We start from the raw sequence: 13,588 nt of genomic DNA, 5'->3' as shown, positions 1-13,588 counted from the left end.
TAACCAACTCAGACATGCTTAACAGAGACAGAGAGTAGCAGACACAATACATAAATGGAGAGAAAACAGAGAAGGAAAACAGGAAAGAAAACAATGCTTCAGCTTGTTATTCTCCTGCTCAGTGAACAGCACTTAATGCGTAATTTGTTTTTACCTAATTAGGTTGCGTGCACAAGGATAGTAAGGTGTCACTGTAAAGGACTGCAATGATCTGTCACCTATGCTGAGAGCGTGGTGTGGATCTGATTGACTGTGACACCTCCCTTGGTGGATAACCTTCAAGCTTTGGCTTTGCAGTACTGTGGTAGCTGCACAAAACAAGACATAAGTGGGATTATAAGCAACAAAACACAATAAAAAATGTATCCATGTAGGAGCTGAGGTGACCATTGGCCATGACTAGAATGGCAGGCTTGTCAAACTTTAGATTTCTCCACAATTTAAAGTGGTGTGCATCAGTTGCGTGAGACTTTCTCTTTGACAGACAGGATTGTAAAAATTCCATTATAATCTGTTATTACCTGTCATTTAATGTTTATTTTTTTATGATAGGATATATTAAATAACATTTAATTTTCATTCACTCACTTTCATTCAAGCAAGGGTTTAGTGCTATTTGTTAAAGTACAGCAGCACATCCATGACACGTGTGCATACAGGCAAGCTAATGGTTAAGCTGTTGCTTGTGTCGAAGGTTGGTATAAACACTGTTCCTGTGGTGGCAAGGTTACATACATTAGTCAGCTATAACTATAAAATGAAAGATGTTTTGTTACCTTTCCATCTTTACAAGTTAACAGTTAGCTCCCTATAGACTGAGAAAAAAAATCATTAATTCACGTTGCCATTTAAAGACTACCAGCAGCTACCAGCAACATTTAAGGTGGAATATTTTCTTGTATGTTACTTCACGCAAGAGTTGACATTGTGAATCAATCGCCACCTTAAATGTCAATATGACAACCTTTACCATTAAATTTTATTTTGTTGGCTTCCTTGCATGAAATGCACTTTAGTGATGACTGGATCTTCAGGCACTTGAAAAATGTACATGAATTTAAAACCTGATTATTTGAACGAATATGCGAATATTTACAGTCATGTTTCCTCACTTGGAGAAAAACAAGTGTCGGAGCTTTGTTCTGGCGTGCTCCAGCAGCGCTACTACACCCCTGTTTACAAGGACACGGAGAGAAAAAATGAACAGACACTGACCGTGCAAAGAAACTTCATACACTCAGCTGTTGTAACATTTTGCAGTTGTATAAAGCAATAAAGCCTACCACTGTAGTGGCTAAAGCAAAGGAGACAGCAAGGTCATGCAAGTGAGATCTAAGACAAAAATAAATCAATACAGTATAGTATCATAATATTTTTGTATGGGCAATATTGTGTCATAACACAGCGCAAAGTATCGATTTTTTGAATATATGAATAATTAATGACATACAAATTCAAATTTACGTAGCCCACTAGAATAATAAATGAATTGCTTTTTTCTCCACTAGATACATTCTGCTGCAGAAAAATGTTTGAAGTGAAATGTAGTTTTCCTCTGGGGACATAATTTACAGTTGAAAACAGCTAAGAAATCGTAATATATCGCAATATTCTATTACAGTACTCAGCATATCATAGAGGGGCATATCATAACATATTTAAAATCGCAATAATATTGTATTGTGACTTAAGTATCCTGATAATATCATATCGTGGATCCCCACCCATACTGGACAGGAGTGTGAATTACTTAAAATTATGGCTGATCACCCTCAAAGTGACAGATAGCCTTCAGATTTTTCCATCACTTTTAAAAAGTGATGGAAAATATTCAGTTAACATGAACTATGGTGTGCATGAGGTGGTAGATAAACAGATACTCTACATCTAAAGAGTTTAGAGGGTGGCTTCTTTTTTTCCATACCTAAAAAGAGCAAAAGTGTGGATTAGTTAATCATTAACATATTTAAATTATCTGTTCTAGTGTGAACTGCAATATTTAACATGCCTTGCTAATTAGCTCCTACCCACAGTAGCACTGTAGCGCACTGTGTTACCTCCAAGGACATATCATGAACTACTAGGGGGTGGGGAAAAAATCAGTACAGCAAAGTATTACTATGTTTTTGTGTGGCAATATTGTATTGTTACACGAGCACCAAGTATCGATTGTTTTATTTTATAAATTATAGATGAACAGGCTAACTACTTTAATTTATTCAATAAAACTTTTCATATTGACAAAGTTTTCCTTTGGGGACATAATTTGCCACTGAAAAAGGTAAAAAATTTCAGTATATCGCAATATATTTTATCGCAATACTTAGCATATCACAAAAAGCATGAAATTGCAATAATAATATTGTATCTTGACTTATGTATCGTGATAAATATTGTATCGTGGGGCCTCTGGTGATTCCCACCCCGACCCACCACTGAGGTTACATTAGTTTGTGGGGTTATAAGTTACACTTATCATGACCACCACTGTGTCGTACTTCCCAGCTGTGTGGAATATGGTGTTGGATGCCCCCAGACTGTAGCGTAACATTAGCGCTGTAGCCTACTATTGTAGGTAAGTTTACAGTCCTGTAACCCTGGCCAACATTACCCAAGATAATGTTACACTTGCAAAACACATCAGTTCTTGTTTGTTTTCCTTGGTAATGTTTAAAAGCCTATTGTCACAATATTATGTATAGATATTTCAGATGTTTCTAACCTTCTAAACATTAGTTTAGTTAGCTAGCTAGCTAAGCCAATAAAAATCTGTCAGCAACAGTTTCAGTTGCCAGCTAGAAATGTGAAGCTTTTTCTTGTCTACCCTTGTCCGAAATAAAGGACCTGTTGTTCGAAAAATTACTGTGAATTTCATGCGGTTCATGTGGTTATCAGTCAGTACGTTTACATGCAGCTTGAGAAAATTGAATTATTGGCTTAGTCCGACTAAAACCGGACTATCCACAGCTCCACTAACACACCTAGGTATTTCGACTGAAAATAGAACTATTGCTGCATGTATCCACTTAGTCTGACTGGAGTCGGACTCGGCGTTCTGCGCATCCATCACTTCTTCTTTTGCGGGCTTTCACCCAGAAGAAGCAGGAGATGACATAGCAGCAGTGCAGTAACTCCTCGAAAAACAAACAAACACCATGGCAACCGAGAAGCAGAAGACGCACTTCTGGACAGACGAGGAAACTACATCCATCTCCACCATCCTCATTCGTCATTAGCTTCCTCTTCGGGTCAACCAGAAGAACTAGTTCAATACGCACCATATTAAAAAGGACACAGCGCCGCCTATCGAGACGGACTCAGACGTACTTGGTCAGAAATTCGATTTTATCTTCTGCATGTATACTCAGACAAGACAAGAGGTCCGACTTGACAGAGCATAGCAGAGCTATGAGCTTAGCTCGACCACAGCGTGCATGTAAATGTACTGATTGTTAACTACACACCTGCTGTGCAGCAGTGATTATGGGGGCCTACTGGCCTATATGAATGAAGAGAATAAAGCACTAATACTCAGTGTTAGACTGAAGGCACAAATGTAAAGGGAAAAAATATACTTAGGCAAGAACATTTTCCACCGCAATCTTCTCCATTCATCCCAAAGCTGCAGATACCGTTTGAGGGCTATTTTAAGCCACAGGTCATGCTCAATCTTTCATCTCTTTGTAAAAAAAAAAAATCTATCAGTGAAAAAGTCAGCCAGAAGCCACCTCCTGTGACATCTCAAACTGGGGCTGAGCGGCTGCTGTATCTTTCAGAGATCACAGGTGATCTGTCATAGCAGGCAGGTGTTTTGTATGCTGTTCAGGGTCCCTCCAGAACAGCATCTGCTCCCTCCACATCCTCCCTATCAGCTGCCCCATGTGCGCGCACACACATACACACAACCACACACACACACACACACACACACACACACACACACACACATGCACATGCTCTATTCTAGTCAGCTGGTGAATCTCTTTTGTGACCGATGCCCTCTCCAGCCCTGCTGTTTATCCACACTTTCCCCAACACAATCCAACGCAACATGGAGGCGACAGAGTCATACCTAGGTACAAGTGTTTTCTAAGTAGCAGAGTTTAGCCTGTCAGCAGGCCAGCTTTGCTGTAAAGCTACGTGAATGCACAGGGAATCAGGGCAGTAGCGCTTGGATGGGCACAGGAACAATTAGTTGCGGTGGAGGACAGAGAGAAGCGTCTCCGGCTGTGAATATGCATGCCGTGGTTCCTCACTTCTTGTCATTGGGACTTAATAAAAATGCACGACTCTACAAGGGGCACTGAGCAGAAAGATTAAACTGGGGTAAGCCACCAAACTGCCTGCATCTCTTGAATATTACATCTCATAGGCCTGGAGGCACAGTCTACCCCTCCGACATACTCCACTGGTCTTTCAGGCAGATCTGAATGCATGCACTGGTATGTCTGAAGTGATACAGGAAGGCCTCTCCAATCTCCTCACCGATGGGCTGGAACAATGCCAGTAGAGCTCACTGGCACTGCATCTCTTCCCTGTATCTGGACCGGCCTCAGATAAGGACCAAAGCGGCCAAAAGGATTCCTGACATGTGTCAGCCTGGAGGCTGTAGACCCACCAGGTCGACACAGATGGAGGTACGGGTGACTAAACCTGCCTCACACAGCCATGCAGGTGGCAGCATTTGGTAATTGTTCACACTGGCAGCAACAGCATCAAAGACTTTGAACTTTGATACAAATGGTAAGTAATAGGGATGGTGATGGCAATAAAATTCAGATAACTCAATCATGTCTGCCAAGCTGGAATATATTTCCAATTAAACATTTTTGACACATCACTTATTATATTTTGCTCTGAGCTGCAACCCAAAAAAAAGATGGATATTAACTGGACTGATGACAAAGACAAAGAGACATTTCTGGACAAGGTGCTGGCTAAATGCTGCTTCTTAAAATTCACTTGTTTTCTGTGTAAATGGGGCAAATCTGTGGGGTCTTAATTAGTTATTGTGGGACGCTTCTCTGTTCTGCAGACCTATTTGCTTCTGGTGAATAGCAGCTGTGTGTGTTTTTACATAAAAGTCAAGACACAGAAAGACAACTACTTTTTTCCATTGTTGAGAAGTGCAGACCATGCTACAAGTACAATAATATAAATTAATCTGTTGAATAACACAAAGAAATCTTGCAAATGGCATGATTCAAAAAATTCTTTCTTTTTGATGTTTCTTTTTAATAATGGTGAAAGAATATGCTTATCTCTGTCTTTTTACTGAAAGAAGAGTAAGATGGGTTTGATTGCCATATTTTAATTCTAACCTGTTATAAAGACGTGAATTTAAAGAAATGCATAAAATGACTCTTTGAAATGTAAATATGCCCAATCATGGATTGCATTTATAATGTAGCAATGCTTTGATTTCAAGGCATGACTCAACAGTAAGGTTTTTAAGTGGTTGCGAGGCTGACAACAAAGCAGCAACCTCCACGGCTAAAAAATGAAGCCAACACGGTGCCAAAAAATGCAGTTCCTCTAATGGCCACTTGAGGCTGCCTTTAGAAGGAAGTCAATCCCCATAGACCCCCATGTTAAAATGCCCAACTTTATAGCTGAAACAAATGTTCACAGTGTGGTACAAATAATGGTTTTGGTCTTAAAGGGATAGTGCACCCAAAACGGAAAATTCAGCCATTATGTACTCACCCATATGCCGAGGGAGGCTCTGGTGAAGTTTCAGAGTCCTCACAACACTTGCAGAGATCTGAGGGGGGAGTGGGTAGCAGCACAACTTCACACCTAATGGCTGGCAGTGCCCCAGATTAAAATGTCCAAGAACACATAATTGAAACCACAGAATATCTCCATACTGCTCATCCGTAGTGTTCCAAGTGTCCTGAAGCCCCGACATAAAAAGTTGGTTGGAAAAACATCATTTGAACTCTGTTTTTAGCCTCATTGTAGCCTGTAGCTCTAACTGTCTCTCTGTACACTGCGTTCACGTGTGTGCACTTGCTCGCAAGACCAGCGAAAGCACATGGACACACATGAAGGTGATGCCCATGTCTCACAGTCTTGCACAAGCGCACACACGTCAGTTAGAGCTACAGGCTACTTGTTTTCAAGTAGGACCTCTTCAATCACAGTAAAATATGTTTTGAGGGCCTTTAACATTTTGTTAAATTCTCAAAATGTGAAAGTCTGCTCTGTAAAATTTCCAGATGTGCGAAATTCAGAAAGAAGTACCTGCTCTGAAAAGGATGACTTGGCTTCCAGTGAGTGCTGATTCTCCATCATATGTAATAACGACAGTAGTGGTGTGTCTATGCCTGGGCTACCATCTGCTTCCCTTTCACATTCATTGGGCATCATCATCGCAGTCAGGAAGGAGGGCTACATCATTCTCCCCGGCCATATGTATTCAACAGAGGAAGAAAGCCTTCACTTGATATTCAAAAACCAGCATACACCGTCTGATTTCCAGGCTCTTTGTAATACTGTGATTCTCTCCCACTTTCTCCTCTGGTCTTCCTCAGCTCACTCCTTTTAACTTTGTCGGGGAGAAAGGATTCATTATTTGAATACATCTGCTCTGTCGCTAATTTGTAGGAGAGTGAAACGGAGACTGATGCCCTCTCCGACCCGAATCTGCCGTGTCTAATTATGCCGTCTACCTTTTTTTAGGTCACACCTGGTGTCACAGCGCCACACTCCAGCAATGTTAAGTGGTGCTTTTAATGGGTTTTCTGCCACAGGTTCAAGTTAAAAAATAAGGACCAGCATAGACTGCTCCATATAAGGGATCAAAATTACCTGCAAGAAGGGGTAGACTCATTTAATATCTGAAGACGGAGAGAGGTGAGATGAAAAATGAAATTAAGCAATTCCTGTCTCAATGATGTTATATTAATAATTTCATTAATCATTTTTATGGTACTGCTAAGTAAACTGCTGCAAGTATTCCCTCTATGTAAAAATATCCAAGAAGGATAGGGAATCACTACTTTAGAGACTACAACAGCAGTGAAATATTCTTGTACATAACATGAAATGACAAAAATAAGATGTAGTTTTTAAAACTTTCTTCCTCTGATTCTGTTCTGACAGATAAGGAATTTATTTGACTCAGATGCAGCGCTGGCTTCAGATATTTAAATGACAGAGTATGTTATTTCAGTGTTGCTGCTGACGTAATCATTGGTCAATCTCATATTCAAGATTTTTAAAAGCTGAAATGACAACACTGCCATCACATCATGCACTGGTCAAAGGAAGCTGTTTTTTTCTACTCAGCTGCTCCATGCCAGAAAAACAGTGATGAAAAAAATTAAATGATAAGAAAAACTCCACAAAATGTGTCATCATCATGAGGCAAAAAGAACCAGTTAAAACAAAATCAAGAGCTTTAGGTTATGTTGTCACTTCTCTAAAACTCATACACCCTTCAAAGGTTTGGAATCACCTGCTGCAAAAGCTTGATTGAGTCCTGTCAGATGGCTGAGACTATATTTTTGAACGGTCTTTTATGATTTTAGATTGTAGAAAGTCCTTTTGATAAATACGTTATTTTGTATGAAGGGTTTGTTTTGTACATGAAGAACAAACTGCTGAACTGAAAGACTATAAAGGGACAAAGATCCCTCTGAGCAACAGATCTAGGAGAACAGAGGAAACCAGCAGTCAGTGGTAAAAGAAACTGGAAGCTTAGCATCAAAGTGCATGCAGATATAAATCGGAACAGCTTCCTATTACAGTGTCAAGTGCATAATAATGTTTATAACAAGCTTGAATTAACAGGCATGTTGCTTTAGCAAAGCTTCGCAACAGAAATGGTAGATTAGTCTACAGTAGGGTAAGCAGCGCCACTGGAATTTAATGAAGGAATTTCGTTGTGCATTACCCACATAATTTGGAAGGCTGCAATCATGTGACCAAGGAAGCAGTCCAGAAAGGTGCACTTAAAAGGCAGGCTGGGGTGGTGGATGAGTCACAAAACAAAAGACTTTCCCAAGGAGACCAGTGTTGGAACTGTGTGAACTTTTAATCATTTTTAAGGTATGTCCTCACTGTGCCCCTTTCCTAGACCTAACCACAGAAACTTTGTGTTAAGGATGTAACTGCGTTCATGGGGTGCTAATCTGTAGGATATGATATGGACTGTTGTGCCTACATTTTCATAGGATGTCATTTTAACTGTTGTATGAGGACACACTGAACATGCTATGGACTGTCTGACAAATCGCAGTGAATCTGTTCAATCTGAGTGGGCTGCAGAGGGCCCAAAGAAAGATGGTCCCCAGAATATTGAGAGCCTAGTTGCACCGTTGCGGTTCAGTAATGATTGAGGATTACTTGGACTGGAAAACAAATTTAGCATCAAAGCTATTTGGGGGTAAAATGGATCCAACAATAATCTTCCCTGTCATACAACACTGTGCTGACATCAACTAAATGGAAGTTTGAATCATTTAATTATTGCTCTTTTCAGGCCAAAACAATTTCAAGTGAAAATCATATATTTGGTGTCTGAATTAAACTGTTTAGATCTATGTTGAAATAGCCATTATGGAGGAAAAATCATGAATATTGGGGGTGATTCCAACTTCTGAAGGGCAGTGTTACTCTTGGTCAAAGTAAAATCAAAATATTTTTTGCTTGAAAATCAGTAGATCACTGAGCCTGTACAATTTTTTGTATTTCAATACAGAACACATGAAGCTACAAAAGAACGCCTGACACTTTCTCAGCACTCCAGTGAGTGTCAACCAATCTTACGCTTTTGTTTCCAGATTTTATACCATGTTATTTAACTTAGTTTGCTGACGTTATGCTAGTTTTATTTGCATTGTAGTGCACACAAGGCTGCAATGGGGTTTGGGGCTGGTCATGATGTTGTGACTGTCGTGGATGTGGTGTTTGCTCTGAAGAGGCAGGGACCTACTCTGTACGGCTTTGGTGAATACAACACTGAGTTCAACACTAAGGTTTTTTTTCACTTGCCCGGTCGGGCAAGTTGGTCAGAGATCTACTTGTCCGAAGTCAGTTTTTACTTGCCCTATAAAAATTGTTTAATTTAATCAAATAACAAAGACTGCAGTTATTTTTATGTTATGTAATCTTTATTCACACTGTATTTGTTAATTAAAACAACATATGTCATGTATTGTAGCTTAATTCCTACACAAAAATGACAGTGTCAGGGCTTAAAGTGAAAAATTTGTCAATCGTTCTCCGTCTATAATTTTGCGCCCTACTTGAGCCATGCCCACCTCTATTTATTTTTCACCCCTCTCTCCAGTTCTGCTGTATTAACACCGGGTTTAATATATTTTGCTTCCATCTCTCTGCCCTGCTCTACTCTACTTCAACGCTACTTAGCTCTCTCTCTACTCTACCAGTAGACTACCACATCCACCTGTTGCACAAAACGCACACAGCAGTGTTTCCCCTAGGATGGAGTTGTAGCAGCGGAGGTGAAGCACACACATGAAAAATAATTTTCACATGCGTGAAACTTTTTTGTATGCTTGCAAAGCACAGCCTGCTGGAATGTTTCTATGTATCTACTGGCACCAGAAGGGCTCTTTAGGACTAAGTACATACAGTACATGTGTGCACAGTAATGAGCAGGTGAAATGTCTGTCTAGCTTACATATGAGGTGTCTCAAGATTTAGGAACATACAATTTTATTGAATATAATAAAAGTAAAAAGTCATCTGACATGCTGCTGTTTTTTGCTATGACCTATTTAAGTGCTGGAAGTTGTTATTTACGTGACAACACCTGAACGCAACACAAGCTCAGCACCAAGAGTGCCGTGCTGCGCTGCTTTGCGAACAGCGTGTTTGTCTGTGCGTAACAGACAAACACCGGGCTCGGGGTCAGGTTTGGTCAGGAAAATGCGGCCCGAGCCACACTCTAGCGTGATCACCTGTGAGTGGCAGAACTACAGAGAGCAGAGGAGAATAGTTAACGCATGACCATGTAGAGATAGATATGACACGATGACATAACACCATAAATAGTATATTGTTATGTTATTATATGAAGCGTCCGTCGCGCAAAATAATATGACTTTAGTTTATGAAGAGCTAAGACGGAGCCCTCTCTCTCCTCTTATATGCTGTGCCGCTCTGTTCCTTCAGACATGCACAGTACAGCATGTAGAGAGGCTTCAGTGTTGATTGGCTTCACTTGTGCCATGAAACCAACCAATGGGGGCTGTGGGCAGGACATTGTTACACAGCGTGTGCCTGTGACTTCAGGCAGAGAGACCGCTGCATCAGAGCCGAAGGAGCACGTTTTAAAATACATTTATCATTTAGTTATTAATTTTTACTATTTTTAGCAACCTGCCCAGTCGGGCAAGTGAGTTGTTAGTTACATGCCCGACCTTGAGTTTTACTTGCCCCGGGCAATCGGGCAACCATTATTGATGAACCCTGATTAGGGAATTTAATAAGCTATTTTTTCTAAAAAAAGGTTTAGTGTACTTTCCACCCGGTATGTTAGCAATTGATATTTTCATTTGCCTAACAACTACACGAATACGGGCAAAAAGCTGGCATGCACCTGCTAACGTAGACTCTGAGCCAGCTAACGCTAGCTAGACACCCCTGTATTTAGTAGTGTGACTCATATAGAATTAAGTATGCTTGGGTTAAAATTGACCGAAAGTGAATGGGGATTAACGCCAATGTTACAGAGCTAGGCAAATGAGCTTCCACTCTTCTAGTACCTAAGTTGGCCTGTGTAAGATATTACCAGTGTTGGGCAGTAACACGTTACAGTAATAATATCCGTTTTTCCGATACCAAGTAGTGTGACTAATTACTGATAAAATTTCAGTAACAATATTACAGTTACCCCATAACAAAACAACTCGTTACATTACTCTTGTTATCACACCACTACTGACTTGAAATAAAACAATCACATCAGCAATCATACTGCTGTGCAGGCACATCACAAAGCAGCAACCTAGTTGGAAATGCTTACCTTGGCAGCTGAAAATATTCCCATCACTTTGATTTTGTCAGGAGGAAAGATGACAAGAACACTGTCGGTAATAGGACTAAAACTCTTTCTATTGCAAAAAAACACATCCTCAAACCTCCAGTCTGAAACACCTTGGCTACTACGACCAACAGCACAACATTGTGACACTCCAGGAAATACACCCTACCAAAGGTGAGCCCTCCACAGTTGTGGGGGTTGGCTGTAGCCCTACACTGGCTAAACAACCAAAACTGGATTTTAATTGTGGACAGCTGCAGGCTACGGAGAAGTAATGAAGCTTTTGGCTAGATATGTGGTAGATGAAATGTTGCTCCATGAGTGACTGTCCATCTTTCGGGCAGAGCCTTGGGAAGATACCGGTCACAGGCAACAGAAAAAACCCAGGTTTTTTTTAAAAAAAAAAAAAACCTATCTAGCCTTAGCTCCAATTAATGGAGATTACCCTGTCATTCACACAGAAGCACACACACAGTTACCAATTTTATGGGGTGTGACGGAAGTAGTATAACAAATGAAGGAAGTAATAAGTAATTTTATTACTTTTGAAAAGAGTGACACTTAATGAGTAATATATCACATTTTTACAAGCCCAACACTGGATATTACATATGGAATACACAGCTAGCAAGTTGAGGCCGACAGTCCTCTCTTGGGCAAGGTATTTAAGCCCTAGCTGTAATTAGCTGCTTTTTGATTGCCATGGAAAGACTGTAGATGTACAGGAATGCTGTCAGCACAAACACTTGGACCTTGTTCGACTTTCTAGTAGCGGATTAAAATAAATACTTTTATTAGTCTGATCCGATGAATGTTTGATATAAAGACTTATGTCAGACTAAAAAGCTGGAAAGCCCTATTCTGCAAATCAAAAGGTGAGTAAACTGAGTTTAGATGGGCTTATCCTGCTCTATATCCCTGCTGCAAAGTGAATTTCAGTCTAACTCCCCTGACACTGAGGCTTTGCTTAACAGGAGGAGTTGAGACAGAAAGCCCAAGGCACTGAAAATGAAGGACTGTTAAATAATTTTTGTCAGACGGGGTGTCAGACTTGGATTCAAGCAGACAAGGCTTCAGCAAAACACAGGGGATGGTCCTGTGGGGAAAAGTGTGTGTCATGCTCAACACCTTCACAACCCATTCCAATCAAGCTCTTTTACTGGATGGGCAGATGGGCAACAGGACCGAATCCTGAAAACACACACACACTTAGAGTACGTCACAAATATGCATCCACTTTTCTGAGAGATTTCTGAATATTGCTTGGAGGTCAGAAAGTGTCAGTTTCTTGCTTCAAAATAATATAAGCACATGAGAGTAAAAAGTCACAGTCAAAGGCTGCAGCATCTAAACAATGATCAAATATGACAGGTGGGTAGGGTCACTTTTAGGCCCATTGTTTTTATCTGTTTACATGTTCTCTTTGGCCCATATCATTCTTGCAGCTTCCTCAGGACAAGATCAAGATTCAATGACTTGTTCCCTCCAAAGACAAACTACTCCTCCCGGATAAACTGGGAAGCCTACCAGCTTACAGAGTCTCCAGATTTGACTTTCATTGGATGAATAAAAATCATTATAAAATCATGCTTTCTTCGGCTATGTAATATTAAAAAATGAGATCATTCCTCTCTCAAGGTTGCCTGACAAAAATGGTAAATTTCCTTGTCTTGTCTCAACAGCCACGCATCACACTGCAGTGTTAGCCAAAATAGCTTACATCATTTACAGCTGGTACAAAACTGATGCATGTCTGTCAACAGGATCTAGGATGTATAGACATATTACTGCTTTTTTAGCTGACCTTCACTGGCTCCCAGTTACTTTATGAATTGAATTTAAAATGGTAATGTTACTAACAAAGCCACTCTTCTCAGTCTTCTGGGTCTTGCTCTGTCTTATATATTAATAGTGAGCTTTTGACCCTTACAGTGTGCCACATGGGACCTTATTTCTGACTAAATATGTTAGATAGTTAATGGCAAGAGATAAATTATTTTTTTGATCCCATTTGAGTTGTGCTATGAATTACACATGATGTTTACGAATTTAAAAGATAATTTGCAAGTCAAGAAAGTTGGTTTGTTGTAGATTTGTCATAGAAGCATTTAGTTTTATGTAAAATTGTTCGGTGAACTACATCTCTCATCTCACATAATATACATCACCAACACCAACATGACCATTACCTTTGGACAGTTCACTTGCAGAATGAGGCAAAAGTATTAAAAGAGGTGAAAGTCACTACATTTGACACTGCAGCTACCTGAAGGGGCTGAGCTGTCCTCCCTCTGTCTCTACATTGTAGCTTTCTCTTTCTCTTTTTGTCTGTGTGCAGTCGTCATCCTCTAAAACATCCTCATCATCATTTACCTGAGTATTACTATCTGACCTGTTGAAAGTGAGCTGAGTTATGAAATGAATCTGTGTACCCTGTTCTTCCATCTTGTTACAGATATCTCCCACAGCTTACGCCACTTTCCTTCACTCCTTGTTGGTCAAACAGCTCTCTAAAGGCTTTTGACAGATGTGAAAAAACACAGAAAATCAAACCTGTCCCAAAAATTTCAA

Source organism: Epinephelus lanceolatus, chromosome 2 (assembly GCF_041903045.1).
Source record: "Epinephelus lanceolatus isolate andai-2023 chromosome 2, ASM4190304v1, whole genome shotgun sequence".
Classification (NCBI taxonomy): domain Eukaryota; kingdom Metazoa; phylum Chordata; class Actinopteri; order Perciformes; family Serranidae; genus Epinephelus; species Epinephelus lanceolatus.
Note: the sequence above shows the minus strand (reverse complement) of the source record.